Source organism: Heptranchias perlo, unplaced genomic scaffold, assembly GCF_035084215.1.
Source record: "Heptranchias perlo isolate sHepPer1 unplaced genomic scaffold, sHepPer1.hap1 HAP1_SCAFFOLD_56, whole genome shotgun sequence".
Classification (NCBI taxonomy): domain Eukaryota; kingdom Metazoa; phylum Chordata; class Chondrichthyes; order Hexanchiformes; family Hexanchidae; genus Heptranchias; species Heptranchias perlo.
Window position 1 is genome coordinate 1327036 of NW_027139581.1, and position 14242 is coordinate 1341277.

Sequence of the window (14242 nt, forward strand, 5' to 3'; positions counted from 1 at the left end):
ATCAACGTTCACCGCCGCTCCTTCGATTTAAATTAACGAAATTCCTTCTCGCGGGCTCTTCGGCGTCGAATTGTTTGAATTGGACCATGAATCCAATCCTGCTCTGTCCCCCGAGCATCTGAGCAGCGTTGGTTGCCGCGGCTGGAAATGTCTGTGAGAGGAGAAGACACGCCCACAAAATCTGTCAGGAAGTGAAGTCACGCCCACAGCTCCAGCCTTCATTGCTCAAAGAGGTGAGCAGACTTCTCATTGAAAGTTAGTGTTCTTCATGTAATTGTAAATTCAAAATAAACTTTTTATAAAAAGCCGAATTTAAATGCATTTTTAAAAAGCAATGGAAACTTAAATTAACAGTCTTTAAAAAGGAGTGTAAAATAAAATGAACTGTTTTTGAAAAGGCTGTTTTTACACTGAGAAAAATGATGGGACAGCAAAAGATGAATGAGAAGAGGTGAAACAAATGTTGTGATGAAGACCTCTCCACACTCCTCAATGCGGTTGAGGTGAGGCTTCGGCGGCTTCTGGGGAACGGAAGTCTCGGGCGGCACAGAAAGTTAGCGTGTTGGTGTGGAAGGAGGTGGCACAGGTTCTGAGCACTAACAGCACCGTGTCACGGAGAGCGGAACAGGGCCGCAAAAAATCAATGATTTAATACAGTCGGCTAGGATACATAGAGAGTTTTTGAAATTCAAAATTTCAGATTTAAATGAGCTTAGTTTAACTAATGCACAAACACAGGTTGTTTCTGGGTGGTGTGGTCAAGGTTCAATCCAATGGCAACTGGTCGTAAAACTCAGTTGCCATTGTGGACGGCCCTCACTGAATGCTTTTAGGGATCTTTTATCCCAACTCCAGAGATTTGAGGTGTTGAATTACAATTAGTGAATAAGACCCCGTCTCCAAACCCCCAACTTATCTCTCTCACACAAACAAGCACAATCTGATTTTTATTGTTAAATATCCTGTCGAGTAAAATGGCATTTAACAACCGTGAGAGGTCGAAGACCGGCGCCGGTTCAGCCTTTATGAGGGAGATGACCGAGCATGAAGAAAGGGCCACTCAGCTGCAGGGCAACACTTCCAGTTTAGTGCCTGGTGTCCGATCAGACACTGGAGCGAGGAAAGGTGAGTTTGACATTCCTCTATTGGCCAGCTGCATGTTTAAAACCTGCGTGTTGTCTGAAGGATGGGAAAAGGAGATTAGAGTCTGACCATGGTCGTGCAGCGTGTGGGCGTCTGTGATGTGACCGATGAACATGCTTCACCAGTGGAACATTTTGTTCTTCCTTCCCACAAGTTAACAGCCGTCTGAGGACACTCGGGCTGCAGAAGGTGGTGAGTCGGCGGCGGCAGAGCGTGATGGTGTTTGGGCTGCAGAGAGTGATGGTGGTTGCGCTGCAGAGTGTGATGGTGTTTGTGCTGCAGACGGTGATGGTGTTTGTGCTGCAGAGAGTGATGGTGTTTGGGCTGCAGAGAGTGATGGTGTTTGTGCTGCAGAGAGTGATGGTGTTTCGGCTGCAGAGAGTGATGGTGTTTATGCTGCAGAGAGTGATGGTGTTTGCGCTGCAGAGAGTGATGGTGTTTGGGCTGCAGAGAGTGATGGTGTTTGTGCTGCAGAGAGTGATGGTGTTTGTGCTGCAGAGAGTGATGGTGTTTGTGCTGCAGAGAGTGATGGTGTTTGTGCTGCAGAGGGTGATGGTGTTTGTGCTGCAGAGAGTGATGGTGTTTGGGCTGCAGAGAATGATGGTGTTTGGGCTGCAGACAGTGATGGTGTTTGGGCTGCAGAGGGTGATGGTGTTTGTGCTGCAGAGGGTGATGGTGTTTGTGCTGCAGAGAGTGACTTTCTTTGTGCTGCAGAGGGTGATGGTGTTTGTGCTGCAGAGGGTGATGGTGTTTGGGCTGCAGAGAGTGATGGTGTTTTGGCTGCAGAGAGTGATGGTGTTTGGGCTGCAGAGAGTGATGGTGTTTGTGCTGCAGAGGGTGATGGTGTTTTGGCTGCAGAGAGTGATGGTGTTTGGGCTGCAGAGAGTGATGGTGTTTGGGCTGCAGAGAGTGATGATGTTTGTGCTGCAGAGGGTGATGGTGTTTTGGCTGCAGAGAGTGATGGTGTTTGGGCTGCAGAGAGTGATGGTGTTTGGGCTGCAGAGAGTGATGCTGTTTGAGCTGCAGAGGGTGATGGTGTTTGGGCTGCAGAGGGTGATGGTGTTTGTGCTGCAGAGGGCGATGGTGTTTGAGCTGCAGAGGGTGATGGTGTTTGGGCTGCAGAGAGTGACTTTGTTTGTGCTGCAGAGGGTGATGGTGTTTGTGCTGCAGAGGGTGATGGTGTTTGTGCTGCAGAGAGTGATGGTGTTTGTGCTGCAGAGAGTGATGGTGTTTGTGCTGCAGAGAGTGATGGTGTTTGTGCTGCAGAGAGTGATGGTGTTTGTGCTGCAGAGGGTGATGGTGTTTGTGCTGCAGAGAGTGATGGTGTTTGGGCTGCAGAGAGTGATGGTGTTTGGGCTGCAGAGAGTGATGGTGTTTGTGCTGCAGAGAGTGATGGTGTTTGTGCTGCAGAGAGTGATGGTGTTTGTGCTGCAGAGGGTGATGGTGTTTGGGCTGCAGAGAGTGATGGTGTTTGGTCTGTCGAGGGTGACTTTGTTTGTGGTGCAGAGAGTGATGGTGTTTGGGCTGCAGAGAATGATGGTGTTTGGGCTGCAGAGAGCGATGGTGTTTGGGCTGCAGAGAGTGATGGTGTTTGTGCTGCAGAGAGTGATGGTGTTTGGGCTGCAGAGGGTGATGGTGTTTGGGCTGCAGAGAGTGATGGTGTTTGTGCTGCAGAGGGTGATGGTATTTGTGCTGCAGAGAGTGATGGTGTTTGGGCTGCAGAGGGTGAGGATGTTTGCGCTGCAGAGATTTGTGACGTTTCGTGAGCGGGAGGAGGAAGAACGTTGACGATTTCTGGAGCATGAGGAGGGTGTGGACACTGTGGGGGGCGCAGGCCAGGCGAAGTGGTGTCGTCACTCCTGAGCCCACCTGTCAACCTCAGGGTGTTGATGTGGGGGAAGCTCTTGACCATGAGGAGACTCACCTCACCGCCTCTCCAACTCCCGGCCCCTCTGGCTCTGTGCGAGACACACACAATCCCCCTCTCACAGGCAGCCGTCAAGCTGAGTCCGACCTGTCGAGGTGTGAAGGACCGATGCGAGTTGGGGCAGATGCGCCCCAGTCCCGCGTGAGAGGGCGTAGACGTCATCGCCCCTGCCTCTCCCCTCGCCCCATGTGTGTGGTGACTTCGGAGAAGACATCAATGTTCAACAAGTGATATGATTAACGGCTGATGAGAGCGACAAATACCGTGACTGTTTCGTCCCCATGAGACCGGAGATCAAGGACGATGGACAGAGCATTCGTGCCCAGTTGGCCATACTGGACAGAACATTGCCCAGCTGGCTCATACTGGACAGAACATTGCCCAGCTGGCTCATACTGGAAAGAACATTAGTGCCCAGCTGGCCCATACTGGACAGAACATTCGGAATATAGGAAGATAGGAACAGGAGTAGGCCATTCAGCCCCTCGTGCCTGCTCCGCCATTTGATAAGATCATAGCTGATCTGTTATTTAACTCCATATACCTGCCTTTGGCCCATATCCCTTAATACCTTTGGTTGCCAAAAAGCTATCTATCTCAGATTTAAATTTAGCAATTGAGCTCGTATCAATTGCCGTTTGCGGAAGAGAGTTCCAAACTTCTACCACCCTTTGTGTGTAGAAATGTTTTCTAATCTTTCACCTGAAAGGTCTGGCTCTATTTTTTGGACTGTGTCCCCTGCTCCTCGAATCTCCAACCAGCGGAAATAGTTTCTCTCTATCCACCATATACGTTCCCCTTAATATCTTATAAACTTCGATCAGATCACCCCTTATCCTTCCAAACGCGAGAGAATACAACGCCAATTTGTGTAATCTCTCCTCGTAACTTAACCCTTGAAGTCCTGGTATCATTCTAGTAAACCTACGCTGCACTCCCTCCAAGGCCAATATGTCCTTCCGAAGGTGCGGTGCCCAGAACTGCTCATCGTACTCCAGGTGCGGTCTAACCAGGGTTTTGTATAGCTGCAGCATAACTTCTGCCCCCTTGTACTCTCGTCCTCTGAATATCAAGGCCAGCATTCCATTAGCCTTCTTGATTATTTTCTGCACCTGTTCATGACACTTCAATGATCTCAGTACCTGATCCCCTAAGTCCCTTTTGACATCCAAAGTTTTTAACTTTTTACCAATTCGAAAGTAACCTGTTCTATACTTTTTTGATCCAAAGTGGATGACCTCACATTTGTCTACATTGAATTCCATTCGCCAGTTTTGCCCATTCACCTAATCTATTAATATCCCTTTGTAAATGTATCTTTTCTTTACACTGCTTACAATGCCACCAATCTTTGTGTCATCGGCAAGCTCAGATATGAGACTTTCTATGCCTTCATCTAAGTCGTTAATAAATATTGTGAATAATTGAGGCCCCAAGACAGATCCCTGCGGGACTCCACTAGTCACATCCTGCCAATGTGAGTACCTACCCATTATCCCTTCTCTCTGTCGCCTTTCGCTCAGCCAATTTCCTAACCAAGTCCGTCCTTCTCCCTCGATTCCATGGGCTTCTAACTTAGCTAACAGTCTCTTATGTGGGACCTTATCAAATGCCTTCTGGAAGTCCATATAAATAACATCCATTGACATTTCCCTGACCACTACTTTAATCACCTCTTCAAAAAATTCAATTAGGTTTGTCAGGCACGACCTACCTTTCACAAATCCATGCTGGCTCTCCCTGATCAACTGAAAATTCTCGAGGCGTTCAGTCATCATATCCTTAATTATAGACTCCAGCAATTTCCCCACAACCGATGTTAGGCTAACTGGTCTATAATTCCCCGATTTCCCTCTCTCTCCTTTCTTAAAAAGCGGAGTGACATGTGCAATTTTCCAATCGAGGGGGACAGTTCCTGAATTTCGGTAACTTTGAAAGATTATAGTTAGGGCATCTGCAATGTGCTCACCTACTTCCTTTAAAACCCTGGGATGGAAACCATCTGGTCCTGGCGATTTGTCACTCTTCAGTGCTATTATTTTCTTCATTACTGTTGCTTTACTTATGTTAATTTTATCGAGTCCCTTTCCCCGATTCAACATTAGTTTTCTTCGGATTTCTGGCATGCTTTCCTCTTTTTCTACTTGAAATACTGACGCAAAGTAATTGTTCAACATGTCCGCCATTTCCCCATTGTCAATGACAATATCCCCACTTTCAGTTTTTAAGGGGCCAACACTGCTCCTGACCACCCTCTTTTTCCAAATATAACTACAAAAGTTCTTTGTATTGGTTTTGATATCCCTTGCAAGTTTCTTTTCATAATCTCTTTTTGTAACTCTTACTGTCTGTTTTGTGACCCTTTGTTGATCTTTGTATCTTTCCCATTCGCCAGGATCTGTATAATCTTTGCCTTTTTGTATGCCCTTTCCTTACATCATATACTGTCCCTTACCTCTTTAGTTGTCCATGGCTGTTTTTTTTTGGCAAGTAGAGTTCTTGCCCCTCAGGGGTATAAACCAGTTCTGTATCTCCTTAAATGTTTCTTTCAACATTTCCCACTGATCATCAGTCGTTTTACCCATTAACAGATTTGTCCAGTTTACTGTGGACAGTCTCTGCCTCATCCTATTGAAGTCGGCCTTGCCCAAGTCCAGAATCTTAGCAGCTGATTCACTTTTTTCCCTTTCATTACTACATTGAACTCGATCATGTTATGATCGCTTTTGGATAGATGTTCACGCATAGTTAAGATGTTAACTAAATCTGGTTCATTACTCATTACTAAAGCTAGTATGGCTTGCCCCCTTGTTACCTCTGGGACCTACTGCTGTAGAAAACTATCCCGGACACACTCAAGAAATTCACTACATTTCTGACAGTTGCTAGTCTGCTTTCCCCAATCTATGTGAAGGTTAAAGTCCCCCATTAAGACCACCATGCCTTTCTTACACGCTTGTCTAATCTCTCCATTTATACAATCTAGCACGTCAGAGCTGCTGCCAGGGGTCCTATACACAACTCCCACTATAGTCTTAGATCCTTTCCTTTTTCTCAATTCAACCCATAAGGTCTCTGTTGGCTGCTTACCTCTCGTTATATCCTCCTTTATCATTGAATTGATTTAATCTCTAATCACTAAGGCTACCCCTCCCCCTCTTCCATTTTCCCTATCTCTCCTGTAGACCTTATAAACTGGTATATTTAGTTCCCAATCCTGACCATCCTGCAGCCATGTCTCAGTAATAGCTATCATGTCATACCCTCCAATTTGAATTTGAACCTGTAGTTCATTTAATTTATTCCTTATACTCCGTGCATTTGTGTATAGAACTTTTAGGTGGGCCACACACCCTAGTCTGACCTTCAGCTTTGATGCTGGGATAATCGCGTTACGCCTTCTAGTTTTCACATTATCTGTAGTGTCTAAAGTACAATTTATTTCCGCTGCTCTACGCTTTTCCCTTTCACTTGTTCTTGAACAACTGTTTGTACTATTTGTATTGTAAATCTGCCTTGGGCTTCCAATCTCTTGCTGCTCTCAACTTTATTCCCTTCTGACTCCCCGCTAAGGTTCCCATCCCCCTGCCACTCCAGTTTAAACCTTCCCCAACAGCACTAACAAACACCCCCGCGAGGACATTGGTCCCGGTCCTGCTCGGGTGTAACCCGTCTCGCTTTTGCAAGTTCCACCTTCCCCTGAACAGGTCCCAATGTCCCAGGAATCAAAATCCCTCCCTCCTACACCATCCCTGCAGCCACGCATTCATCCTGGCTATTCTCCTGTTCCTGTACTCACTAGCACGTGGTACTGGTAGTAATCCTGAGATCACTACCTTTGAGGTCCTGCTTTTTAATTTATCTCCTAACTCCTTGAATTCACCTTGCAGGACCTCATCCCTTTTCTTACCTATGTCGTTGGTACCGATATGGACCACGACTACTGGCTGTTCACCCTCCCCCTCCAGAATGTCCTGCAGCCGTTCCATGACATCCTTGACCCTAGCACCAGGGAGGCAACATACCATCCTGGAGTCACGTTTACGGCCGCAGAAACGCCTATCTGTTCCCCTTACAATTGAATCCCGTATCAGTATAGCCCTGCCACTCTTCTTCCTCCCCTCCAGTGCAGCAGAGCCACCCGTGGTGCCACGAACTTGGCACTTGCTGCTTTATCCTGATAAGCCATCTCCCCCAACAGTATCCAAAGCAGAGAGGGAGATGGCCCCAGGGGACTCCTGCTCTGCCTGCCTGGTCCTTTTCCTCTGCCTGGCGGTCACCCATTTCCTTTCTGCATTAGTGCCCAGCTGGCCCATAGTGGACAGATCATTGCCCAGCTGGCCCACACTGGACAGAACATTGTCCAGATGGCACATACTGGACAGAACTTTGCTGAGCTGGCAATATTCACCAGGCTGTCGTAAATTTCATGGAGTTGAATGCGAGCACGGATGTGCTGCACCTGAAGCCCGTGACACCCTCCGTGCCACCTTCTGCCGAAGACAGATTACAGGCCCAAGAGCCAGGAGCTATTCCTGCACCTGACGCTACTTTTACTCATGTCCCCATGGAACAGCAGCACCCCAGCTCCGAGCTCCCTGATTTCAGCCATTTTACAAGACACAGAGGCTGAAGAGGGGCTGGATCACAGGGAGGGATGGGGGCCAGGAGGAAATAGGATCCTCCTCTTGTACAGAGTTCACCTCCTCTTATTCAGAGTGTCACAGCGACCCTCGAGCATGACGCTCGGGGACGTCTGTAAATCTTATTGCTGTTTGTTCGGTTGGTGTTTTGGTTGTTTGTTTTTATTCGCCTGTTGATATTTTGTGATGTAATGAATCTCTCCTGATTGTTTGTGCGATAATTTTGTTTGCTGCTGCTGCCCTTCAATCTTAGTCAGAAGTCATTTGTAATTGTTCGAAAAATTTATTAATGTAAACCATGTTAACATCACAACTGATTTCGAACCAGAAAATTAATAAGCTAACGCAATTTTTATTTAAAATTTTGCACCACACAACTCAATGTTCACAATAAAGTTTTGCAATTGCGAACTACCTCAAAATGTTAATGTAAAGTTTTGCACTATTTTTTTGATGCGGCAATTCAAGCTCACTGTTTCACTTTCAATCTTGCTTGTCCTGTTATCTGCTTTCCTGGAAGGGAGTGGGGAGGCAATTAGTCACTTTCATCGATGTCTAAAAGCATCAGCCACTGGGTGCTCTCTCGCTGCCCTGTCCCCTGCAGCCACGGTTTCCTCGGGGGTGGGGATTGGGGTCCAACCAAGGCCCCAGCAACATCCGGGTTGTCATCCTGCATCTCATCCATTCCCAGCAAAATCTCTTCTTCCTGGTCAAAGTTCAGTCCTTCCCGCAGACAAAGTCGTGCAATGCACAGCAGACAACCATAACCCTGGACACCTTGACAGGTGAGTATTGCAAGGATCCACCGACCTGTCCAAGTATCGAAAGCGTGATTTCAGCTCCCCGATTTTCCTCTCCACGACTTGGCGCGAGCACACGTGGGCACGGTTGTACCTCTCCTGTGCTGTACTATTGGTCCTGTGGTAGGGTGTCATCAGCCACGGCTTCAGCGTGTCGCCCTTGTCACCTGAAATCCATCCAGATCCTTGCTGCTCTCCGGTGAATGTATCATTGCAAGTCTGAGTGGCGAAGGACGAAGGCATCATGGGCACTTCCCTTGTGATCTGTATTTACACTCATGATCCACCGGTCGGCATCGCAAAGGAACCTCACATTTAACCTGTTGATGTTAGTGACAGGTGCCTCATTGGGTGCCTTGAACGTCACATTGAATCCGTCGACAGCCCCCTGTAATCTGGGAATCCAGCGATCCTGTGGAACGCGGTCGACCTCTCCCTTTGGGGAAATCAGCGATCCTGTGGAACACGGTAGATCTCTCCCTTTGGGGAATCCAGCGATCCTGTGGAACACGGTAGATCTCTCCCTTTGGGGAATCCAGCGATCGTGTGGAACACGGTAGATCTCTCCCTTTGGGGAATCCAGCGATCGTGTGGAAGACGGTAGATCTCTCCCTTTGGGGAATCCAGCGATCCTGTGGAACACGGTAGATCTCTCCCTTTGGGGAATCCAGCGATCGTGTGGAACACGGTAGATCTCTCCCTTTGGGGAATCCAGCGATCCTGTGGAACACGGTAGATCTCTCCCTTTATGGAATCCAGCGATCGTGTGGAACACGGTAGATCTCTCCCTTTGGGGAATAGAGCGATCGTGTGGAACGCGGTAGACCTCTCCCATTGGGGAATCCAGCGATCCTGTGGAACACGGTCGACCTCTCCCTTTACCGCGCTGGGGACATGTCAAGTTTGATCAACTGGGAAACCGCGAGGAATATCGCGCCCGTGACCTCATGAATCCACTCTCACAGGACTCTGGGTGATTGTGTATCCGTGACCTGATGAATACAGACTCCCTCAGGGCTCTGGGTAATGGTGTATGTGTGACATGATGAATTCAGACTCTCACAGGGCTCTGGGTGATGGTGTATCTGTGACCTGATGAATTCAGACTCTCACAGGTCTCTGGTGATGTTACACATGTCACCAGGGCCTGACTGAAATGACCCACATGCCACTGACGAGGCCCTGCAGGAAGTAGAAGGTGGCTGAAGGTCCTCTTGTAACATCTCATAGAGGCGGCCGATTGCCTCCTTGCTAAAACGAAGTCTCCACACAGATATCTCTTCCGATAACAATGTGGTTGGTGTGGTGTATATGGACTTTCAATAGGCGTTTGATAGAGTGCCGCACGGTCGGCTTATGATCACGATTGCGGCCCATGGAACAAAAGGGGCAGTAGCAGCATGGATATAGAATTGAATTTGGGACAAGAAACAGAGAGAAGTGCTGAACGGTTGTTTTAGGACTGGAGGGAGGTGGATAGTGGTGTTCCCCAGTGTGGGTCCTGGGACCACTGCTTTTATTGATATATATTAATGACTTGGACTTGGGCGTGCAGGGCTCAATTTCAAAATTTGCAGATGAAACAAAACTTGGAATGGTCGTAAACAGCGAGGAGGATAGTGATAGACTTCAAGAGGATATACACAGGCTGGTGGCATGGGCGGACACGTGGAAGGTGAAATTTAATGCAGAAAAATGCGAAGTGATACATTTTATTAGGAAGAATGAGGAGACGCAATATAAACTAAAGGGCACAAGTCTAAAACGGGTAGAGGAACAAAGAGATCGGGGGCTTTATGTGCACAAATCTTGAAAGGTGGCAGGGCATGTTGAGAAACCGTTTAAAAAAGCAATGGGATCCTTGGCTTTATAAATAGAGGCACAAGTACAAAAGTATGGAAGTCATGATGAACCGTTATAAAACACTGGTTTGACCACAACTGGAGTATTGTGTCCAATTCTGGGCACCGCACTTTCGGAAAGATGTGAAGGCCCTGGCGGGGGTACAGAAGAGATTTACTCGAATGATTCCAGGGATGAGGGACTTTAGTTACTTGAATGGACTGGAGAAGCTGGGGTTGTTCTCCTTGAAACAGAGAAGGTTGAGAGGAGATTTGATCGAGGTATTCAAAATCATGAAGGGTCCAGACAGAGTCGATAGAGAAGAAGTGTTCCCATTGGTGGAAGGGTCAAGAACTAGAGGACATGGCTTTAAGACGATTGACAAAAGAACCAAAGGAGAAAAACTTTTTTACACAGCGAGTGGTTTGGATCTGGAATGCACTGCCCGAGGGGGTGGTGGAGGCAGATTCAATCATGGCTGAAAAAATGCAGGGCCACGGGGACAGGGACGAGCTGGAATGTTCTTGCACAGGGCCGGTACAGACTCGATGGGACGAATGGCCTCCTTTCGTGCTGAAACCTTTATCAGACGGTATGATGTAAATGGGAGAAGAGTGACAATGAGCACTGTCAAAATGTAACCGAAATAACAACGCGCTGGAGTGCGGTTCGAACCCACGAGAACATAAACCCAGCGGATTTTAAGTAAAACGCTTGAACCACTCGGCCACTCTGTTTACTGTGTTTTTATATAATGTGCTTGAGTGTTATTTCTTCCATCTCTTTGTCAGTCAAGGTCCAGAATGAAATGATGTCGGGAGCAGGGAAAGAGAGACACTCTGAAAAGCGTTGAAGAAGTGACACATTACACATACACATACACGGACAGGTACCCACATGTGTAGGTTGAAACGCAGAAATGAAATCTTTGGAAAGTAAGCTCTGAACCGTTGTCGGCAGGATTCAAAGCTGCGCGGGGAGATCCCAATGGATTTCTAATCGATCGCCTTAACCACTTGGCGACGACGACTTGATTTCAGTTCAATGCTGCTCACTAGAAATTGCAACGATCCCTCCGTGCTGTAACCTTTCTCTGATGCAAATGGATGAAGAGTGACAATGAGCAGTATCAAAATGAAACAGCTACGAGGAGTGTGGAAACACGCTGATATAAAACAATTGGATTTTAAATCCAACGCCTTAAGCACTAACGATCGTTATTCTTTAGCTTTTTGCATACCTACAGAAGCTTTTAGAGTCCGTTATGTTTCTTGCCAGTTGACTCTCATTTTCTATTTTCCCTTTCATCATCAATTTCTTGGTCCTCCTTTGTTGAATTCTAAAATGCTCCCAATCCTCAGGTTTACTGCTTTTTCTGGCAACTTTATTTGCCTCTTCCTTTGATTTAATACTATCTTTAATTTATCTTGTTCGCCACGGTTGGACCACTTTTCCTGTTGGGTTTTTGTGCCTTAAGGAATATATATTTGTTGCAGTCTTTCACTATCCTCTTCACTGTTCACTACACTTCCAAGTTTTGAGTCACCTGCAATTTTTTTAATTTTGCCCTGCACACCCAAGTCCAAGTCATTAATATATGTCAAAAAAGCAATGGTCCCAATACCGACCTAAGGGGAACACCACTGTACACCTCCCTCCGTCCGAAAAACTTTCACTTGCAATTGATCTCCAATATTAGATGTGGAAAATACACTGAAAATCTAACTCGGACCATCCCACTTTCCACAATTTAATTTCACTGATATTCCAGCGATTTTAAAGCCTGCTCTCTGCCTCACTCTTCACCTCGATTTCAGAACCCGAATAATGTGCAAGTAATGAATACGCAGAATCGAGCTGTTTGCAGACCCGGGCTAATTCAGCCGCTCTAAACGAAGAGAAAGAGAGAGAGAGACAGACATACAGAAAGAAATTTATTTCCAATATTTGATGTGGAAAATACATTGAAAGACGAACTCGGACCATCCCAGTTTCCTGAATTTAATTTCACTGATATTCCACCGATTTTAAAGCTCTCTATTAAGGTCTCTCTCTCTGCATCTCTCTCCCCGTATCTCCATCTGTCTCTATCTCTCTCTCTCTCTCTCTCTTTCTGTCTGTCTCTTTCTATCTCTCTCTCTGTGACTCTTTCCACAACGGCCCGTTAAATAAACTGTCATGAAATTATTCGTTAAGGCGGAATAGTAGAAATCCATTGTTCCTCGATTAGTCGATTGTCGCAATCAGTTGCATAAACCTGTTGATCTGACTTCACCCGCTGAAGAGCATTATCATCGGGTTTTTGCTCGTGGGGTGCGGTGGCCAAGTGGAAAGGCGTCGGTCTTGTAAACCGAAAAGCGCGGGTTCGAACCCCGTCCGTACTTGTTTCAAGCTTGAATTTTTAATGAAATGACCGATTTGATGACAGTTTGTTCAACTTTCCACGGTCCACTGTTGAAAGAAGACTCACTGTTCACATTTCCATCTCTCTGTTCGTTCAGATCCAGAATAAAGTGATGTGGGGTGCGAGGAAAAGAGTGGGAAAGAGAGACACTCAGAAAGAGAGAGAGACACTGGGACAGAAATAGACTCTCTCGGTCTGTCTGAGTCTGTGTCAGTCTCTCTCCCTCCATCTGTCCAATACCCGCAGATTTGAGAATCACGGGGTCAAAGAAGGAAACAGATTGGAACACATTGAGCCTGTGTCCTGTTTCAAAACCGACTCCCAGGAAAACGGCTCCGCTAGAATCGTCAAATGGTTCAAGTTTTTCCGGCGAGTTTGACCTCCTCCCTGAGATGGCGAGACACGGGGACGTGGGGCGATTAAAAGTCTTCGGAAAAATAATTTCCAATTGGATATTCTCCATCGTGGTGAGATATCCCCCCTTAGCCAGGGATTCAATTCCCCGATAGGGAGGAAGCATTTTTAAGACGCTAACTACAAATGTTACTTCTTTGCCTCACTTCTTCTTCAAAAACGACAGAAAAATAGAACAGAAAAAGAATGAAACAGGTGATTGTCACTTTCAGAATATTATTGAGCGGAGACTGTTTGGGGACTGAATTCTTGGGGCCCGTCTGTTGCAGAGCACAAATGTGTTCCGATCTGTTTCCTTCTTTGACCCTGTGATACTCAGATCTGCGGGAATTAGAGAGAGGGAGGGGGAGAGACAAACAGAGAGAGAGAGAGAGACTGAAACAGAGAGAGAGAGAGAGAAAGACTGATCCTGAGAGACACCTTGAAATATTGGAGGGAGAGGGAGAGAGAGAGATTTAACGATTATGCCTGTGTGTGTAATGTGCCTAAATATGTGTGTATGTCTCACTTTTGCTGAGCTTTTCTGAGTGATTCTCTGTTTCTCTGTCTTTCTCTCTCTGTCACTCCCTCCCGCTCTCCCCACATCACTTTATTCTGGACCTTGACGAACAGAGAGATGGAAATGTGAAAGGTCAGTCTTCTTTCAACAGTGGCCCGTGGAAACCAGGGTTCAATTTCCCCACCGGGAGGTTACATTTTTATTGCCTTTAAAAGCTTCACTTTCATTCCTCTTGCAATTTCTCTCCAAGTGGAGGTTTACCAGAAAGATCCCACATACAACAATGAAATGGATGGCCAGTCAATCTGCGTTTTGGTTTTGTTAGTTGAGGGAGGAAGGATAATTTCCTTAATAATGGATTCTAGCATTTTCATTTTAGACACACACATACACAGCCATGTACACACGCAGACACTGATACATAGACAGATACTAACACACACACACACACACACACACAGGTACACTCACTGACAGCCAGACACACGTGTAGATTGAACCGCAGAGATGAAAGGTCATCAGATAAATGATTGAAATAGATTCACTGAAATTTGAAGCATGTTTAACGCC

General features: G+C 46.6%; 1 non-coding gene across 1 annotated transcript; it reads left to right on the top strand.

Moving 5' to 3' along the window:
- The first annotated feature begins 12667 nt into the window (after positions 1-12667).
- trnat-ugu (transfer RNA threonine (anticodon UGU)) lies at positions 12668-12739 on the top strand. Its single transcript has one exon. It is a non-coding gene; the product is annotated as a tRNA-Thr (tRNA).
- The last annotated feature ends 1503 nt before the right edge of the window (positions 12740-14242 follow it).